Consider the following 22,647-nt stretch of genomic DNA (forward strand, 5'->3'; position numbering starts at 1 on the left):
TCATGTCCCACAAAAGCATTATCAGGTATGAGAACTAGTAGAGACCGCGCCCAACGGTCTAGTCTTCATCCCCAGCTAGGAGAAGGTAGTACTTGTAGCAACCAAAGTAGAACTAGTCATCTGCAACAGGTGGGAGATAAACCCTGAGTACGAGAAGGTACTCAGCTAGACTTACCCATCAAAACTAGAAATAAAAGACACCAAGGATCATGCAAGGCTTAAGAGGTGGGCTAGCTTGACATAGTTGCAGAAAAGAGATTATGATTATAGTAACCAATTTAAACTTAGCATCAAGCTTATCATCATTTACCTGTCCACTAGATTAGCACCTGTACTAGAGCACTCACTTATTAGGAGCAAACAATATTAACCATAGCAGGTATAATAAGGCTGTCATCATCATATCATCAATTCTGAACCATTATGTTATTTAGTGTATCTACATTGGAGATAAGCCCGTCAAGTTCTCACTAACCGGGAGAGACGGCGACTCGAATCGAATTACAACTCAGCTGAGGGGGTATTCCTAACTCTCACCTTGGCATACTTAGCAAGGGTAGCCATGGGTTACCTTTGGTACAACTCAGGAACCAAATTCGTGGGTTCGATCAGCGCCAGCGCTCTCAAGGATTACCCTTCTGCCAGGACGATCAGGACTTTTAAATCACCTGCCCTTGGACTCATGCCTATGGCTCCCTTCCGAGGTGTACTTTATACTTATCGACTCCCGGCCTGAGTTGAGCTACTCGGCTTCACGGTCGGTCTCTAGACCCGGCCAACTAAGAGAGAGGCATGCATTCAACATGAATAGGAAAGGCTCCAAGAATTAGTCCTTAGGCAACATAGACGGAGTCACTGCAAACCGGCAAGCCTCCGTCCGGTCTTCATTTCAAATTAAGACTGGTCCTTTTCCACGATAGCAAATATAGCCAACCGTGCCACATGTATCTTCCTATATCTCGCAGGCGACAGGAAATCACCTGACTTCTACCGTGTTTAAGCAGGGCTAAGCACTACACGAGCCTAAGCTACATAGGATTTAGGGTAACAATATCAGGACAAGGATTGGGTAACCAATGCAGCAAGTGTTTGCATCCAACACCTAAACTTAATGCAACAATATATGTAATAATAATACTGTAACTGCATTTTGGAAATTAGGAGGCTTAATATGCTCCGGGGCTTGCCTTACACAAAGTTGCAAGGACGGTGATTCAAGCAATCAACGGTGACCTTGTCTGGCACTTCTCCTAAAGGCTGCTCCTCCTGAATCTCTGGTGTCAGCTACTGCTGCTCGCTCGGTTCCTCGAATTCCATCAGTGTTACTCCCTTTGATACACCTATTGCATGCCGATGCATGAGATAAATATCATGGATGCATAAGGAATGACATGATGCTCATGATGAATGAATTATAGTAAGTGTTTACGACAGCATCATTGGACACTCGTTTACCGAGTAAGACTTGCCCTATTCAAATCACTTTAAGCATGTATCTAACTTAACTTAAAGAACAAGATCAACTTACCTAACTTGCATAACCTAAGATAAAGATGCTCATCTTCAGTTAAGGGCCTAACACCTAGGAACATTACCACAACTTAGAAATAGTAAAGGTATACATAATTTAACATTTAAAGTTTCATATGCATACAAGTATTCCCTTAATTCAATCACAACCAGAGTTCTACAATTCCAAATGACTTGTATGAGGACATTCTGGAAAGCTTATGAAATTTTCTACAAATCAATGGTAAACAGCAAAGTACGATTCTTATGTTAACCAAATCAATTTCCCATAAACCTAGAATCTATTCCAGAAATAACAGGGTTACTAGCTTAATTATTTAATGATGATGCAAAAGCATAATTTGACCAAGCCAAGTTAACCAACATGTTTTGCATACTAGAGAAACACAAGAAAGTATAGTGCCAACTTCTAAATAAATTATTTAATATCCTTTTCTAATTTATTTAGTTAATTAAGTGATTAAAGCAATATATAGCAAAACTATTCATAAAAATCTACAAAAATTACAGTAGCTATCTCATGCTTTACATAGACTACCATAAAATTTTCAAAGTCATTGGGCAAGCAAAACTTGTTGTACCCAAAATAATAGGTGGCAGGTCTATTTTTAGCATAATTAGGAAACCCTATTACAAAGTGTCAAGCAATAGATTTCACATTTTTCCTAGCATCATTCTAGCATGAGAACTTTACTCACCAAATTTTACCTATACTGGATCTATAGAAAAATTATGAAAATTCACACAAGATCCATCCATTGATAAAAGGAAATTCAATAACTCAAAAACTACACATGCACTAGCTCTAAAATTTTAACCAGAGCTTCTACTAAGCAATAATAGATTACCCATAAAATTTCATAATTTTTGGACCACAGAAACTCAAGATAAAATTTAAACAAATTTTCATGCATCTAAAAACACATTTCAAAGTCCTATTTTATTCATCCAAAATTTCTAAAACATGTGCTCATATAATATTTTTATTAAATACTAGACATTACCAGGAACTCAACAAAATTGGAACCATAGCATTTGGAGCTACCAATTAGGAGCTACACATTTTTGAATATCTATACAAATCTGTGACATGATTAAAACAAAACAAAACAAGAAATCATTTTACTGCTGTTGGGCCGGCCCGAGGAAATGGCGACCCGCGAAGCGCACGCTGGCGCGGCCTAGACACAGCGTGGCCCAGCCAGGCTCCCACTGCGCACATCAGTGACTGACAGGGAGGGCCCGCGTGACAGAGAAACAGGCAGGGGAGGAGAAGGAGACAGCGGCGAAGCTCGTCGCCGGTGGCTCTTCCGGCGAGGTAAGCGGTGCTACGACAGTCACCTCACCCGTGCACATCTATTGGTGCCCTTAATTGAAGCTAGTGCTGCGGCTACAGGCAACAGCGATGACCATGGCGGCGCACGGCCACGGCATGGCCGGCTCCGGCGAAGCGACGATGTCGCAGCCCTAATGGGTGACTCTACGAGCTTTGGTAGGGTTCACCGGACCTAGCACATGATAGAGGAGCAATGGCAAGGGCGCGAGGATAGCGGCGGTGGAAGAAAACCAACGATTGGCCCTTACCGAGGCTCGATTGACACGATTGAACGGTGGAGGTGGTAGAGGAGACTACGGCGAGGCGAGGAGCAAGACGGCCGACGCGTTTTTGCAGTGGCGAGCTCGAACGGCAACGGCGATGCTCGGTCCAAACTAGAGGGGCTATGACGGCTTCGGTGCTGCGCACTGTGGAAGCGAAAGAAAAGCAAATGGAGCAGGCGACTCGGTCGGGCAGGCGCGCGGGGTGCTCAAGACATGGCCAGCAGCGCCAAGAAGCCTGTGGCGCGTGGCCTACATGAGCAGAAGGCCAGCGACGGGTGGCGCCACGTGGCTAGCAAACTCTGAACTGGTCGGCCATGATGGTCACTGACCATTTTCTAAAAACGGTGATTCAGTGTTTGATGACCATGACTAACAGCGCCATTTCATCATGTCAACACGGCTCGACCAATGATCCTTTGCAAAAACTGTGTACATGAAAAATGTAGACCTACCATCCATCTATAATTTCTTTTCAAGGACCATCATCTAATTCGCCATGGATCAGAAGTTACATCAAGCCAAAGATTGCTCAATCACACTGAAATTGCAGTCATGACTTAGAATATTTTTCAATGTTGAAACCAGCATGTAATTCTGACTTGTGGGCCATGTTTGAGCATGTTCCACACATTTTCATGAGTTGATCATAAAACAACTTTTGTTCCTTGATAAATTAGCCACAACTTTGGTAAAGATTGCACAGCCATCCAAGGTTTCTAAGTTGGTCTTTTGAATTAGTCAAACAGTGACACTCCAAGGGTCAATTCAAGTCAAACCTCCACTTGAGGGCATTTTGGTCATTTTGATCTACATGAACAATGTCCCAACAAGTAACCTAAGTGTAGTTAAGGTGTAATAGACCATGATCAACCACTTTACAAAATTGTTATACCACTTCTAATTGATCACATGTGATAAAGCAACTAAAATAAGCAATTCACTCATATGTTGCAATGCAGTGTTTCACATGTTTCATGACCTTGTGGTTATTTTATACTTGTCATATTACTACCATGTTGCCATGTTTCCAGGTATGAGAAACTCAGGTTGCATTCACATGTTACACCATTACTATTCACAACACTCAAGTATGAAACATACACAATTGGAAAATGTTGCATATGCATGTTTCAGTAACAAAGGCATTATGAGATAGATGATGCACATGTTTATGAAATGAAATGCAATTAGTAGAAGCCAAACACCTAGGGTGTTACACGCTGTCTGCGGCACATCTTCTCATCTGATCTTAATCTGGTGATAGCCTGATCTCAAGTCTATCTTCGAGAACACCTTAGCTCCCGCAAGTTGATCAAAAAGCAAATCAATTTGGGGTAAGGGGTATTTGTTCTTTATGGTGACTTTATTTAATGATCGATAGTCAACACATAACCTTAAGGTTTGGTCCTTCTTCTTCACGAAGATAGCAGGGCATCCCCAAGGTGATGAACTGGGTTGAATAAAACCCTTGTCTAACAACTCTTGTAGTTGCATTTTTAATTGTGCTAGTTCTTTGGGTGGCATCCTATATGCTCTTCTAGACACAGGTGTCGTTCCTAGTTTTAGATCAATTCTAAACTCTACATCTCGTTTTGGTGGTAGACTAGGCAGATCATCGGGAAAGACATCCGTAAATTCACATACCACTGGAATTTTCTCGGCTTCTTCAACAGTAATTGCATGGACTGTTTCAACTGTACTCTTAGGAAAGGGAAGTTGGATGAGAAGTTGGGTTTTGCTGTCAGGTGCATTTACCCTTATGGTTCTATGCAGGACATCTATGATAGCCCCATGTTGGGTTAACCAGTTCATACCAAGGATCACATCTATATCTTAATCCTTTAGTATCAGCATATTGGTAGGGAACTCATATCCTCCCAAATCAATAGGTACATGCTGAACTACCTCCCTGGTACAAATTCATCCCCTGGGTGACTATATATGATATGGTTCTTTTGTTTCCCCAATAGTTATCACATGCTTCATAACAAATGTATGATTGATGAAAGTATGGGATGCACCAGAAATAAATAAGGTAATTGCAGGATGCTTAGCAATGGGAAACATACCCATCATTACTGGTTCTCCTTCTGGAATAGATTCCACCGAGTATAGAAGACCCTTCTAGTTTTCTTCTCAGCCTGACCCTTCTGACTATTCTGAGCATTGCCCTTGTACTGATTCTGAGCTTGAGGAGCAGGGGCTTTTGGTGCATCAGGATTATTCTTCCTGGGATACAGACATTCTCGAGAAAAATGTCCGGGTTTACCACAATTATAACATGGATAATTGTGATTCTAAGTAGTAGCAGTGCGGTTTGCATTATTTGTATTATTTTGCTGCTGCGGTGCTTGATGAGGATAAGGCGTATTAGTTGCAGGGCAAATAAAGATTTGTTGCCTGCTTTGGCTTTGTTGGGGGGCAGAATGGCATACGGCCATGATTCTGAGGATGGTAGACTATCTTTTGATGCTTTCCACTCGACGATCTGGAAGCAGATATTCTCTTTTTCTTTGCCTCCTTGTGTCGGCGGTAATTCTCCTCTGAAGCGATAGCAATGTTGACTATCTCATGATAAGTTGCATTGCCACAAGTTGCCATCATGGTCTGAAGTTTAGTGTTCAGACCTCGAAGGAAATGATTCTTCTTCTTCCTATCAGTATTCATATACTCTATAGCATACTATGATAGGTGATTGAAGTGCCCAACATAGTGCATCACTGGGTGCTCCCCTTGCTTAAGAGCCAAGAACTCTTCTAACTTCATGGTCATCACACCATCTGGAATATAGTGTGCCCTGAAGGCATCCTTAAACTCCATCCAGGTGATTTGGTGACCAGCGGGCTGTACTGCTACCAAATTTGCCCACTAGGCACCAGCAGCTCCTCGGAGTTGCTGTGCCACAAACCTTGGTTTCTGAATCTCGGTACAGTGAATCAGCTCAAACTTTTGCTTTATTGTCCAAAGCCAATCGTCAGCTTCTAAAGGCTCTTCTACCTTAGAGAACATAGGCGAACGTGTGTTAGTAAAATCAACATAGGTTGACTCATCATTTCCATTATTATGGTGGCCACGATTAGGGTGTGGTGCCTATTGGTTCTGAGCCAATTCCCTTAACCACCTGGCATTCTCTGCTGTTGCGTTGACGAGTGCGGCTATGGCATCTGCCATAGTCAGAGGCATTGGTGGAGGATTTGGGAAATCATCATTGTCATGTGAGCCACTTGCACCAGCTCAGGTGATAGGACAAGGCATCTGTTAGAGAGACACATTGATTTACATTATTATTTATTGAAAGCAGTTAAAAGGTTTCATGCTACAAAGGGTTACTTATTTATATTACATGTCTTGTATCCCACAAGACAACCCTGGTTTTCTAGGAAAGCGGTAAAGGAACTATTACTACTCCAAGCTCTCAGTCACCAGAGTCCGTGCCCATACCGGATGAAACCTCATCTTCATCTGAGAAGTACACTAACTCCTCAGGATCCTCCTCCTCTTCTTCATTCTCGACTTCTCCTAGATCTACAATCATTTCTTCATCTGTAACTTCACCATCCCCATGAGGAGGATGAAGTTGGGTGTACAACATGTGGACATTCTCATGAAGAATGGCATTGTCCATCTCCAGGTCTTCTACGTAGAACTCCAACTCATGGACATGCTCATTGGCCGCAACCTCTCGTGTCTAGGCTTCATTCTGCAGCTCCATGGTCATGGTGATGCCCCTTTGCTTTTCCGCCAGCTCCTCTTGATCTTTGGCATGAGCTCGATGAAGAGTGTTGAGCTCCTTGGTAAGGTTCTCGATGTTGGCAGGATTGCTTGAAGATCCTTCCTCTCCTAAGGTCCTAGAACTTCCTTCACCAAGCTCGTGGTTTCGCGGTGCCAACTGGTGACGAGGGACTCCATGAGGTCTGGTGGACTTGCGTGAGGTTATCTTGGTCTTTGCCATAGCCTATAGAAGTTAGGGCAGGACTATAAGAATAACTAGAGGATAATCGAGGTTAGCAAGAATAGGATTGACATTACTTACCCAACCATTTTTAGGGGGAATTATTATGCAAGGTGTTTAAGCATGATGCATGAATCGATCTTACGAATCTAGGTACAAAAGATTTATATAATCAAAAGTACTAGATTTTTAATACATAGGACAAACCTAATCATATTATCCACTATAAACTTTCAAATAAGATAGGGTTGAGGCTAGATCAAAGGTAAGAAGAAAGAAATTTGGACTTTAAAATATCAAGTTTACTTTCTTTGATCCAAATCATTTTGAAGATTTTCCAAAGTAACCAACAATGAACTTAGATAGGAACTGCTCTGATACCAGCTATGGCAGAACCACCTAAGAAATCGGGCCCACGTGCACCTATCGTTGTCTTAACAGACCTTGGATAGCGTACATGAGTTCCCAACAACTTAATAAGTCTGTTGGGTGCCCTCAGGAAACCTGAATCATCCACAAATCTTTTTCGAACAAGATCCCAATCACAGACATTGCAGATTACAATAGTTTATTCAAATATATATATCAGAGTAAAAGATAGCGGAAGTCTTAAGATAACATAGTTTACAAACCAGTTGTTTCAAACTTACAATACCATAAGTGTCATACAACCATAGTAGCAGGATAATATTACATTAATATTATTTATCATACAAACTAGTGCCTTGTCCAAAGGCCATTCATCACTCCTCATCGTCATTGACTTCAAACACGGACATGCAGCAGGGACCAAAATAAGCCTACGCATGCGACTCACCTGCAACAAGGGTTAACAAACCCTAAGTACAAAAGTACTCAACAAGACTGACCGGTCGTAAGTGGGGGTGAAGGACTTTAGAGATGATGGTGCTGGGTCAAGGTAAGGATGTAGCAAGATTCAAAAGTTCTTTGCCAAAAGCTTACTATTCTTGATTCTATTTTCAAGTTTTACCCCTAAGTACTTTAGTTCATTATCTCAAACTAAGTGTTCATATCCCATATTCCAATCCTTCTCATTCCATTCCTTTTTCTCATGTTTTAGTAATTCACCAGTCCTACATTGCTTCTGTAATAAATCAAGTCTCCATATCCGCGGAGCACCGGCAATTCGAATTGATTCAAATCCCAGCTGGGATTCCTTATCACAAGACATATGTAGAACTTAATCATGCATATATCAACCTCGCTACCGGATCCTCCTGTACTAAGCCGTCTCCACGCCACCTGAGAGCATAGCACACCTCAAATCCGGCCACATTCTAGCCACGAGGGTACATGCTACTCCCACCATCTCTCCACTCCTAGTCGTGGGCATTCATCTTAGTATCGGATTAGCCAAAGTAGGCTTACTAGAGTATGTGACTAGTACTACAAAGTGTCTCATTCAGAAGATCCACAATGAGTGGCCTTTAAGCGACATAGTCGGCAACATTACCCAACATTCAAGATAAGTCACCCGACTAGTCTCTAGTTCATTCTACCTTCTTTCTTTCTTTGGCCAGTATGCCATCTTTGATTGTATCGACACTTTTACTTTGAAAGCCTACCATAAAGCATACTAAGCATTCTACGCCTTTGTAAATGAAAACATCTTCAAGGATGGTAAACAATTAACAAGGAAGGTAATGCATCAAGTAGGTAACATTTGAATTAATCAACTTAATGCAATAGGTAACATAGGTGATAAACTTTTCAAAGTAAACAAGGTAATGGTTTAATGCATAAACCAGGGCTTGCCTTCGTAGATGATCTCGGGTTCCAGATTAGTACCATAATTATCGAATCCCGTGACAACCGGGGATTCTTCCACAACTTGCTCAACTAGAATCGTTTCACTCTCGGATTCTACACAAAATAATAACATATGCTTCAACATGATGATAATGTAAACATGATGCTTTCATGGTGCATGAAATATAATAACACCTCAAATACAACTTTCCTTCACGGTACAGTTGCAAGCCAACAAAACCAACTTGCAATTCTACCACCAAGGACCACATAAGTGACTTGACCAAAATAATCTTGAAACCCTACTGGTCACAAAACATGACCAAAACAAGATCAAACCCTAAACTAACACTTAGGGTTTGCTTTCATCCATTTTTGAATTAATTTGGAAATAAGCCCAAAAATGAACTTGTTCCAAATGACCTCAAAATTTTATGTAAGCTTCCTCATGACAATTTAGTGTACCAAAACAAATTTCATAACTTTTGGAGTTATATAGTGACCTACAAAAATCATGGAAATTACATTTATCAATTAATTGACTGAATTATTAAACATTAAAAATTTATTCAAATTTCAAGTTTCATATTTTTAAATCAGAATAGAAAAGGTACAGAAGCTACACATAAATTTTCAAAATTTTTAGAGCTGTAATTATTTTCCTATAAATTTCCAAAGTTGCTGCACTATTCATAATTCAGAAAATATCAAAACCTCACTGTTCTCTCTCTCTCACTGACAGCCGGTCTCGCTCGTCAGTGACACAACACAGAGCATACGGTGGCGCTGTCAGCTCCGACCAGCAAAACGCGCCGGCGGTGAGGTTCCGACGAGACAGACTGCACTAGCACGACCCATGCCACCCCGCGAATCCATCCCAGCCCTCAGAACGGCAGCAGGCGCACCAGAGGGAGCTCCACACTGGCCATCGCGGCGCGGGCATGACGGTGCATGGCTTAACCACGCCTACGATGTAGTAGAGTCTAAAGTGAAGTGAGCATCACGCTCAGGAGCTCACCACGATCATGTCGGTGTGCTTGGTGAAGGCGGAGACGGGCTGGAATGACGTGGCCACGGTGAGGTCGATGGTGGCGGAGCTCCGGGTGGTCACGGGGAAGAATGTGTTGCGCCGGGTGATTCCGACCAACCCAAGCGACACGAGCAAGCCAAAGAAGAGTGCAATGTCGAGGCGATCACGCTGGCTTAGCTAGGCATGACGGGAAGGGGTCGACGGCGGCTACGGCGAGCGGCGGAGCTGATCGGTGGTGGAGCAGAGCAGAGAGGAAAAGGAGGACGATGGCGGTGGTGCTCCTATTTATAGACGGGAAGGATGCGTCCGGTGTCTACAGCTCACGCACGAGCTCGCCACGGAGCCTGCTGCGTGTCACCGTGCGAGAAAGCGGCGAAAACCTATCAGCAGCGACAGCTGCGTGGCGCCGGCGACAAGCAGGGAGGTGGCGCTCGGCTTCGTTTTGATTTTTGGATTATTTACAAAATTGCCACTGTGTTTATTTTGCAAATTACTCACAAGTTTTCTAAAGAAGTTGAAAATCTCCAAAAATGAAAGTCGCTCAACTTTTCAAACTCTACAACTTTGCTTCAAGGAATATTTTCAAATTCTACCTCCATTTTGAAATTTGAATTTGGGGTGCATTTGATCATTTGAATCATTTCAAAATTACTCCAAATTTTATATGTAAACTTTAAAAACTTTGAATACCAAAGTTCATCCTTATTAAATAAGCTTCAACTTTGCTTTTTGTCACAACCCCAAAATCCAAATGGATTTTGAATTAGACAAAAGGGGCAAAAAGGACCTTTATGGTTTGAATTTGAATTCAAATTTGATTTGTATACCTTTTTACTTAACTTTGATTTTTGACCAGTAACATGGCCCATTAGGGTTATTTGAGTCAATTGACACATGGTCTCACATGATCACATGAAATTTGACCCTTGTGGTCATGATCTTTATTTAGAGTTTTGAATCCCATCACATAAAATAACAACATAATGAAATAAAGCTTATTTAGTGAATGCATTCAAAATTTTCTACTTTATGAATGCTTTGCAATGCATATGATGACATGTCAAGTTTTAGTGCTAGGTCAAAACACCAGAGGTGTTACAACCCTTCCCCCTTAAAGAAATCTCGTCCCGAGATTTAAAACCTAAGGCTAAGTAATGGAAAAGGAAATGTGTCAAGCTAACACATCATAACTTTATTCAAAAGACTAATGAGGGGTTTTCCAGTCTGTTGATAAATGAGACAAGTTACAATATAGATAAGGTATTGCGACTAGATAGAAGCGAAGAAGTCAAGAAAGTTTTCTTCTAAGTAATCCTCGGACTCCCAAGTAGCTTCATCTTTAGTATGTTGATTCCATTGTACTTTGTAGAACTTGATTGTACATCTTCGAGTGACTCGATCTTTCTGATCTAAGACTCTAATGGGGTACTCAGCATAAGTCAAATCAGGTTCTAGTTCTACATCACCAAAGTTGATCACTTGGTCAGGTACTTGAAGACACTTCTTTAACTGGGATACATGGAAGATATCATGCACAGCTGACATGTGATCTGGTAGCTTGACGCGATAGGCGACCGGTCCACAGTGTTGTTGGATTTGAAAAGGACCGACATAATGGGGCGCCAACTTTCCCCAAATCCCAAATCGATGAACTCCTTTCATCGGTGATACCTTGAGGTAGACATGATCTCCCACTTTGAATTCTAGCGGTCGTCTCCTCTTATCAGCATAGCTTTTCTATCGGGATTGAGCTACCTTCATATTAGCTTGTATGAGTTTAACTTTCTCTTCAGCTTCCTTGACCACATCCAGCCCAAAGAACCAATGTTCTCCAGCTTCTGACCAATTTAAGGGTGTTTGGCATCTTCGGCCATACAATGCTTCAAATGGTGCCATTTTAATGCTCTCTTGATGGCTATTGTTATATGAGAGTTCAGCTAAGGGAAGGCATTCATCCCATTTAGTACCATAAGAAAGAACACATGCTCTTAACATATCTTCAAGAATTTGATTTACCCTTTCAGTCTGTCCATCTGTTTACGGATGATAAGCAGAACTACGGATAAGTTTGGTTCCAAAGACTTATGTAGACTTTTCCAAAACTTGGATACGAACAATGACCCTCTGTCAGAGACAATGGTCTTGGGTGCCCCATGCAGACTGAAGATTCTATCAAGATAAAGCTTTGCATACTGTTCCGCTCGATATTTATCTCTGACTTGTAAGAAATGAGCTATCTTGGTTAGGCGATCAACAATAGCCCATATTGAATTGTGGCCTGCAGATGTCCTAGGCAATCCCATGATGAAGTCCATACAGATATCTTCCCACTTCCAAGATGGAACTGGCAATGAATGTAATGGACCTGCAGTCCTCATGTGAACCACTTTGACTCTCTGACAAATATCACATTTGGCCACATATTGAGCTATTTCTATTTTCATTTTGGTCCACCAATATCTCTTTCTTAGATCATGATACATTTTGTTGCTACCCGGATGAATGGAGTATCTTGTAGAATGAGCTTCATTAAGAATCTGCTTTTGTAGCTCTGGATTTTTGGGTACTACCAATCTATCCTTGAACTATACAACATCTGATTCATCAATCTTGAAACATGTTGGTTTTCTAGATCTGACTTTATCTTTGATATGGGCTATGCCCTTACTTTTCCATTGAGCAGCAATGATCTAATCTTTGATAGTGGACTCAACTACAATATTGGACAGGGAACCTTGTTCTATGATTTGTAAATTCAGATGCTCCATCTCTTGACACAATGTTCATTGCATAGGTTCTACAGTCAGACAATGGCAATGACTCTTGCGACTCAGGGCATTGGCAACCACATTAGCCTTGCCCGGATGATAATGCACTTCTAAGTCATAATCTTTGATAAGTTCTAACCATCTTCTTTGCCTCATATTCAACTCTGACTGAGTGAAGATGTATTTCAAACTTTTGTGATCCGTATAGATATGACAGATATTGCCCAATAAATAATGTCGCCAAACCTTGAGTGCATGAACAATAGCGGCTAATTCAAGATCATGGGTGGGATAATGTTCTTCATGCTTCTTGAGTTGTCTAGAAGCGTACGCTATGACTCTGCCTTCTTGCATAAGAACACAGCCAATACCAATTCCAGATGCATCACAATAGATATCAAATGGCCTCTCGATATCAGGTTGTGCTAATACTGGTGCAGTTGTTAGCAACTTCTTCAATGTCTAAAAGGCCTTCTCACATTCTATTGACCATACAAACTTAGTTTGATTTTTCAGCAGTCTAGTAATTAGCTTCGCAATTCTGGAGAAGTCAGGGATGAACCTACGATAATACCCTGCCAACCCCAGAAAACTACGAACTTGATGAACAGTGGTAGGTGCTTTCCAATTAAGGACTTCTTCTACCTTGCTCAGATCAACAGCTATACCTTCAGCAGATAACACATGACCTAGAAATTGTACTTCCTCTAACCAGAATGCACATTTACTGAATTTGGCATATAGTTGGTGGTCTCTTAATCTTTGTAGAACAATACGGAGATGTTCCGCAAGTTCCTCTTTGCTCTTAGAATAGATAAGAATGTCATCAATGAACACCACTACAAACTTATCCAACTCGGGCATGAAAACTGAGTTCATCAGGTACATGAAATGAGCTGGTGCATTGGTCAGCCCAAAAGACATGACTAGATACTCATATAGACCATATTGGGTAGTAAACGTTGTCTTCGGCACATCTTCTCGTCTGATCTTAATCTAGTGATAGCCTGATCTCAAGTCTATCTTCGAGAACACCTTAGCTCCCGCAACTTGATCAAAAAGCAAATCAATTCAGGCTAAGGGGTATTTGTTCTTTATGGTGACTTCATTTAACGACCGATAGTCAACACATAACCTTAAGATTTGGTCCTTCTTCTTCATGAAGATAGCAGGGCATCCCTAAGGTGATGAACTGGGTTAAATAAAACCCTTGTCTAACAACTCTTGTAGTTGCATTTTTAATTATGCTAGTTCTTTGGGTGGCATCCTATATGCTCTTCTGGACACAGGTGCCGTTCCTAGTTTTAGATCAATTCAAAACTCTACATCTCGGTCTGGTGGCAGACTAGGCAGATCATCGGGAAAGACATACGTAAATTCACATACCACTGGAATTTTCTCGGCTTCTTCAACAGTAATTGCACAGACTGTTTCAACTATACTCTTAGGAAAGGGAAGTTGGATGAGAAGTTGGGTTTTGCTGTCAGGTGCATTTACCCTTATGGTTCTATGCAGGACATCTATGATAGCCCCATGTTGGGTTAACCAGTTCATACCAAGGATCACATCTATATCTTGATCCTTTAGTATCAGCATATTGGTAGGGAACTCATATCCTCCCAAATCAATAGGTACATGCTGAACTACCTCCCTGGTACAGATTCATCCCCTGGGTGACTGTATATGATATGGTTCTTTTGTTTCCCCGATAGTTATCCCATGCTTCACAACAAATGTACGATTGATGAAAGTATGAGATGCACCAGAATCAAATAAGGTAATTGCAAGATGCTTAGCAATGGGAAACATACCCATCATTACTGGTTCTTCTTCTAGAATAGATTCCACCTAATTATAGAAGACCCTTCTAGTTTTCTTCTCAGCCTGACCCTTCTGACTGTTCTAAGCATTGCCCTTGTACTGATTCTGAGCTTGAGGAGCAGGGGCTTTAGGTGCATCAAGATTATTCTTCCTGGGATACGGACATTCTCAAGAAAAATGTTCGAGTTTACCACAATTATAACATGGATAATTCTGATTCTAAGGAGTAGCAGTGTGGTTTGCATTATTTGTATTATTTTGCTGCTGCGGTGCTTGATGAGGATAAGGCGTATTAGTTGCAGGGTGAATAAAGATTTGCTGCCTACTTTGGCTTTGTTGGGGGCGGAATGGCATATGGCCATGATTCTAAGGATGGTAGACTATATTTTGACGCTTTCCACTCGACGGTCTGGAAGCAGATATTCTCTTTTTCTTTGCCTCCTTGTGTCGGCGGTAATTCTCCTCTAAAGCGATAGCAATGTTGACTATCTCATGATAAGTTGCATTGCCACAAGTTGCCATCATGGTCTGAAGTTTAGTGTTCAGACCTCGAAGGAAATGATTCTTCTTCTTCCTATCAGTATTCACATACTCTATAGCATACTATGATAGGTGATTGAAGCGCCCAACATAGTGCATCACCAGGTGCTCCCCTTGCTTAAGAGCCAAGAACTCTTCTAACTTTATGGTCATCACACCATCTAGAATATAGTGTGCCCTGAAGGCATCCTTAAACTCCAAATAGGTTATTTGGTGACCAGCGGGCTGTACTGCTACCAAATTTGCCCACCAGGCACTAGCAGCTCCTCGGAGTTGCTATGCCGCAAACCTTGGTTTCTGAATCTCGGTACAGTGAATCAGCTCAAACTTTTGCTTTATTGTCCTAAGCCAATCATCAGCTTCTAAAGGCTCTTCTGCCTTAGAGAACACAGACGGACGTGTGTCAGTAAAATCAACATAGGTTGACTTGTCATTTCCATTATTACAGTGGCCACGATTAGGGTGTGGTTCCTATTGGTTCTGAGCCAATTTCCTTAACCACCTGGCATTCTCTGCTGTTGCGTTGACGAGTGCGGCTATGGCATCTGCCATAGTCGGAGGCATTATTGGAGGATTTGGGAAATCATCATTGTCATGCGAGCCACTTGCACCTGATAGGACGAGGCATCTGTTAGAGAGACACATTGATTTACATTATTATTTATTGAAAGCAGTTAAAAGGTTTCATGCTACAAAGGGTTACTTATTTATATTACATGTCTTGTATCTCACAAGACAACCCTGGTTTTCTAGGAAAGCGGTAAAGGAACTATTACTACTCCAAGCTCTCAGTCACCGGAGTCCATGCCCATACCGGATGAAACCTCATCTTCATTTGAGAAGTACACTAACTCCTCAGGATCCTCCTCCTCTTCTTCATTCTTAACTTCTCCTAGATCTACAATCATTTCTTCATCTATAACTTCACCATCCCCATGAGGAGGATGAAGTTGGGCGTACAGCATGTGGACATTCTCATGAAGAATGGCATTGTCCATCTCCAGGTCTTCTACGTAGAACTCCAACTCATGGACGCGCTCATTGGCCGCATCCTCTTGTGTCTAGGCTTCATTCTGCAACTCCATGGTCATGGTGATGCCCCTTTGCATTTCTGCCAGCTCCTCTTGATCTTTGGCATGAGCTCGATGAAGAGTGTTGAGCTCCTTGGTAAGGTTCTCGATGTTGGCAGGATTGCTTGAAGATCCTTCCTCTCCTAAGGTCCTGGAACTTCCTTCACCAAGCTCATGGTTTCACGGTGCCAACTGGTGACGAGGGACTCCATGAGGTCCGGTGGACTTGTGTGCGGTTATCTTGGTCTTTGCCATAGCCTGTAGAAGTTAGGGTAGGACTATAAGAATAACTAGAGGATAATCAAGGTTAGCAAGAATAGGATTAACATTACTTACCCAACCATTTTTAAGGGGAATTATTATGCAAGGTGTTCAAGCATGATGCATGAACCGATCTTACGAATCTAGGTACAAAAGATTTATATAATCAAAAGTACTAGATTTTTAATACATAGGACAAACCTAATCGTATTATCCGCTACGAACTTTCAAATAAGATAGGGTTGAGGCTAGATCAAAGGTAAGAAGAAAGAAATTTGAACTTTAAAATATCAAGTTTACTTTCTTTGATCCAAATCATTTTGAAGATTTTCCAAAGTAATCAACAATGAACTTAGATAGGAACTGCTCTGATACCAGCTGTGGTAGAACCACCTAAGAAATCGGGCCCACATGCACCTATCGTTGTCTTAACAGACCTCGGATAGCGTACACGAGTTCCCAACAACTTAACAAGTCTATCAGGTGTCCTCAGAAAACCCAAATCATCCATGAATCTTTTTCAAACAAGATCCCAATCACAGACATTGCAGATTACAACAGTTTATTCAAATATATATATCAGAGTAAAAGATAGCGGAAGTCTTAAGATAACATAGTTTACAAACTAGTTGTTTCAAACTTACAATACCATAAGTGTCATACAACCATAGTAGCAGGATAATATTACATTAATATTATTTATCATACAAACTAGTGCCTTGTCCAAATGCCATTCATCACTCCTCATCGTCATTGACTTCAAACACGGACATGCAGTAGGGACCAAAACAAGCCTGCGCATGCGACTCACCTGCAACAAGGGTTAATAAACCCTACGTACAAAAGTACTCAACAAGACTGACCCGACGTAAGAGGGGGTGAAGGACTTTAGAGATGATGGTGTTGGGTCAAGGTAAGGATGTAGCAAGATTCAAAAGTTCTTTGCCAAAAGCTTACTATTCTTGATTCTATTTTCAAGTTTTACCCCTAAGTACTTTAGTTCATTATCTCAAACTAAGTGTTCATATCCCATATTCCAATCCTTCTCATTCCATTCCTTTTTCTCATGTTTTAGTAATTCACCAGTCCTACATTGCTTCTATAATGAATCGAGTCTCTATATCCGCGGAGCAATGGCAATTCGAATTGATTCAAATCCCAGCTGGGGATTCCTTATCACACGACATATGTAGAACTTAATCTTGCATATAATAACCTCGCTACCGGATCCTCCTGTACTAAGCCGTCTCCACGCCACCCGAGAGCACAGCACACCTCAAATCCGGCCACATTCCAGCCATGAGGGTACATGCTACTCCCGCCATCTCTCCACTCCTAGTGTGTGGGCATTCGTCTTAGTATCAGATTAGCCAAAGTAGGCTTACCGGAGTATGTGACCAGTACTACAAAGTGTCTCGTTCAGAAGATCCACAATGAGTGGCCTTTAAGCGACATAGTCGGCAACATTACCCAACATTCAAGATAAGTCACCTGACTAGTCTCTAGTTCATTCTACCTTCTTTCTTTCTTTGGCCAGTATGCCATCTTTGATTGTATTAAAACTTTTACTTTGAAAGCCTACCATAAAGCATACTAAGCATTCTACGCCTTTGTAAATGAAAACATCTTCAAGGATGGTAAACAATTAACAAGGTAGGCAATGCATCAAGTAGGTAACATTTGAATTAATCAACTTAATGCAATAGGTAACATAGGTGATAAACTTTTTAAAGTAAACAAGGTAATGGTTTAATGCATAAACCGGGGCTTGCCTTCGTTGACGATCTCGGGTTCCGGATTAGTACCACAATTATCGAATCCCGTGACAACCGGGGATTCTTCCACAACTTGCTCAACTAGAATCGTTTCACTCTCGGATTCTACACAAAATAATAACATATGCTTCAACATGATGATAATGTAAACATGATGCTTTCATGGTGCATGAAATATAATAACACCTCAAATAAAACTTTCCTTCACGGTACAGTTGCAAGCCAACAAAACCAACTTGCAATTCTACCACCAAGGACCACATAAGTGACTTGACCAAAATGATCTTGAAACCCTACTGGTCACAAAACATGACCAAAACAAGATCAAACCCTAAACTAACACTTAGGGTTTGCTTTCATCCATTTTTGAATTAATTTGGAAATAAGCCCAAAAATGAACTTGTTCCAAATGACCTCAAAATTTTATGTAAGCTTCCTCATGACAATTTAGTGTACCAAAACAAATTTCATAACTTTTGGAGTTATACAGTGGCCTACAAAAATCATGGAAATTACATTTATCAATTAATTGACTGAATTATTAAACATTAAAAATTTATTCAAATTTCAAGTTTCATATTTTTAAATCAGAATAGAACATGTACAGAAGCTACACATAAATTTTCAGAATTTTTAGAGCTATAATTATTTTCCTATAAATTTCCAAATTTGCTGCACTATTCATAATTCAGAAAATATCAAAACCTCACTGTTCTCTCTCTCTCACTGATAGTCGGTCCCGCTCGTCAGTGACACAACACAGAGCATACGGCGGTGCTGTCAGCTCCGACCAGCAATACGCACCAGTGGTGAGGTTCTAACGAGACAGACTGCACCAGCACGACCCATGCCACCCCACGAATCCATCCCAGCCCTCAGAACGGTAGCAGGCGCACCAGAGGGAGCTCCATGCCGGCCATGGCGGCGCAGGCATGACGGTGCATGGCTTAACCATGGCTACGATGCAGTAGAGTCTAAAGCGAAGCGAGCATCACGCTCAGGAGCTCACCACGATCACATCGGTGTGCTTGGTGAAGGCGGAGATGGGCTGGAACGACGTGGCCACGGTGAGGTCAATGGTGGCGGAGCTCCGGGCGGTCACGGGGAAGAACGTGTTGCGCCGGGCGATTCCGGCCAACCCAAGCGACATGAGCAAGCCGAAGAGGAGCGCAATGTCGAGGCGATCACGCTGGCTTAGCTAGGCACGACAGGAAGGGGTCGACGACGGCTACGGTGAGCGGCGGAGCTGATCGGTGGCGGAGCAGAGCAGAGAGGAAAAGGAGGACGACGGCGGCGGTGCTCCTATTTATAGACGGGAAGGATGCGTCCGGTGTCTACAGCTCACGCACGAGCTCACCACGGAGCCTGCTGCGTGTCACCGCACGAGAAAGCGGCGAAAACCGATCAGCGGCGGTAGCTACGTGGCGCCGGCGGCAGCTGCGTGGCGCCGGCGGCAAGCAGGGAGGTGGCACTCGGCTTCGTTTTGATTTTTGGATTATTTACAGAATTGCCACTGTGTTTATTTTGCAAATTACTCACAATTTTTCTAAAGAAGTTGAAAATCTCCAAAAATGAAAGTTGCTCAACTTTTCAAACTCTACAACTTTGCTTCAAGGAATATTTTCAAATTCTACCTCCATTTTGAAATTTGAATTTGGGTGCATTTGAGCATTTGAATCATTTCAAAATTACTCCAAATTTTATATGTAAACTTTAAAAACTTTGAATACCAAAGTTGATCCTTATTAAATAAGCTTCAACTTTGCTTTTTGTCACAACCCCAAAATCCAAATGGATTTTGAATTAGACAAAAGGGGCAAAAAGGACCTTTATGGTTTGAATTTGAATTCAAATTTGATTTGTATACCTTTTTACTTAACTTTGATTTTTGACCAGTAACATGGCCCATTAGGGTTATTTGAGTCAATTGACACATGGTCTCACATGATCACATGAAATTTGACCCTTGTGGTCATGATCTTTATTTAGAGTTTTGAATCCCATCACATAAAATAACAACATAATGAAATAAAGCTTATTTAGTGGATGCATTCAAAATTTTCTACTTTATGAATGCTTTGCAATGCATATGATGACATGTCAAGTTTTAGTGCTAGGTCAAAACACCAGAGGTGTTACAACAACCAGTGTCTACACAAGCAATTTTTAGTTCAATAACCAAACTAGACTCTATGTCTAATTTTGATTAAGGAAGGCATTTTAACCTAAGCACCATGCTTAATTTAAAAGCCAATGGAAGTATGTATAGTACTTCCAAACCAAAGCATACTATGGCAGACAAAAGTAGCATGAAAGCATTTTAGAGATTTACTTAAATAGAGATGAAAGAGCATGATCATGGTGAGTGATTTTTTCTAAGATAAAGGATGCAAGTGGCTTGGATATATGCATGGAACTAAACATGTTATTGATTTTATATGAGAGAATTCAAACTAAATGGAATGGATGCATGTATTATTCCAAGTAAACATGAAGTGGAATGCCAAAAGTTAAAAGATAACTACTCATTAAGTTTAAAGTCCATGAGCATGACTTGTGTAGTGCAGCATCTATATTTGTCACTTGAGATGTGATTTGAATTCTTGTGAAGTCGACCTTTTCTCCAATCTACACATGGTTAGAATATATATATATATATTTATTTATACAAACCTGTGAGATGGCATGGTTCCAGTGATGATGGATCTTGAATGTTTGGGCACCCTGGGTTATTTAATGTCCTTCTTTTCTTGTGGAAGCTTGCCGGAAGGTCGAAACGACATCTGTTGTCCTGTCTATGTCATAATATAATAGAACAGGTGTAATCCTATAAAAGCTAGCAGTGTGTTAATGATCTAAATCTTTACGCCAATTGTTTCCCCAACAACGGTGCCAAAAATGCTTATTGGTATTTATAAGTGCAATTAGAATATGAAGGATTCCGCAAGCGCACAGAATACCATTGGAGCATTTTACCTGGAGTATTTCAGGTATCGTTATTTATATTTTACCATAGGGAAACAATGGAGTAAAGACTTATTGAGTGATAAAGGAGTATGTATCAGTCAACATACCAGCATAGCTAGAGCAAGGGGATAAAGTTAATGATAGGAATTAAGCATAATGACACTCAGGGGATAGATCACTAAGATAATGTAAACTAGTTAACTCAAGAGAACAAAGGGTGAGTAGATTCCTATGATATTCTTATTACAAGATCAAAGTATATATACACTTGACTATAGCTAAGACTCACTCTACTCTTGTGCACTTTGAGATGCCGCTAGACGGTAGAGCTCCGCAAAAGATAACTCTACTGACGTGACTATGGTCCTACAATTTAAGAACCTATTCACATGGGGTGGACTACAGAGGATACATAGGGCTATCACCTCCTGCTGCTACCACAAGGCTAGGGAACAGGGTGCACTCATAGGCAGAGCATCGTATAAGCACCATGCTTACAAGAGGCTCGGCTACTTAGCCCAACCGATAAACTAGTAGCCTAAGCGCTCTATGAACCCATACACAAAAGTAATGATAACCTTAACTAAGCAAGATATATATTAAAAGTAAGCATAGGCATGTAGATAGGAATAGATAAATTGATAATAAGTCTTACAAGATTTAGAAGTGAAGATACAAGGCTTTGTCGAGCCTCCAAGACTAGATCTAGAACTTGAGCATGAGCCCAACTCGACCCTCACTCCTAAGCTACTAATCTACTACATTGGAAATTTCTAGACCTAATCCTCCTAGTGTGTGTTGATCTGAATGAGATATATGAATTAGGGGTTTAGGATGGCTCTAGGGAGGGGGTAGGGGCTGCTATATATAGGGGGTAGCATCAATTTTGGACCCTCGGGTCACACTGACTTAAATCAATGGTGTAGATATGATCCTTAAGGCGGTGGAGAACCGACGTAGCAAGGAGGGGCTGACTAGTGGGACAGTAGGCTGGTCAGCCTATAGGTGTGGCCGGTTAGCCCCCCTATCAGCCTCTTGGCTCAATCTTCGATGGAGAGTCTTTTGGGGTCTTCCAAAGTCTCCTGGAGTTATTTTCATCGCGGATAAACACGATTAAATCTAACGATTGGGTCCACCTTGATGGTTTTCTGAATAAATCCTCCTGTAAACACTGATTCACCAAAACTTGTGGAATTCATTAGTTTAAACCCCTAGACCTATGTTGGTGATCCTTTTTATGCATTTATATAAGTTATATTGATGGTTTATGATGAACATTAACTACCGTCAACAAGCCAATAGATTTAAGTACTGTAGGTACACGCTCAGTCCCCACAAAGACTCATGGATAAATCATGGATCAATAGTGATGCTAGGCACAAAAGGCACACTTACATTTAGAAATTCAGCGGTAGGGGACAAGATACTATGCCCTTGCAGAAAGTGTGTTAACCCATTTTGGAGAGGCTCAAGTGATATACGAGAGCACTTGATATGTGATGGGTTTCTAAAAGGGTACACAACTTGGAACTTACATGGGGAAGCTAGTTCCTCTTATGTGAAT

The sequence above is a fragment of the Miscanthus floridulus genome, chromosome 17 (assembly GCF_019320115.1).
Source record: "Miscanthus floridulus cultivar M001 chromosome 17, ASM1932011v1, whole genome shotgun sequence".
NCBI classification, from domain to species: domain Eukaryota; kingdom Viridiplantae; phylum Streptophyta; class Magnoliopsida; order Poales; family Poaceae; genus Miscanthus; species Miscanthus floridulus.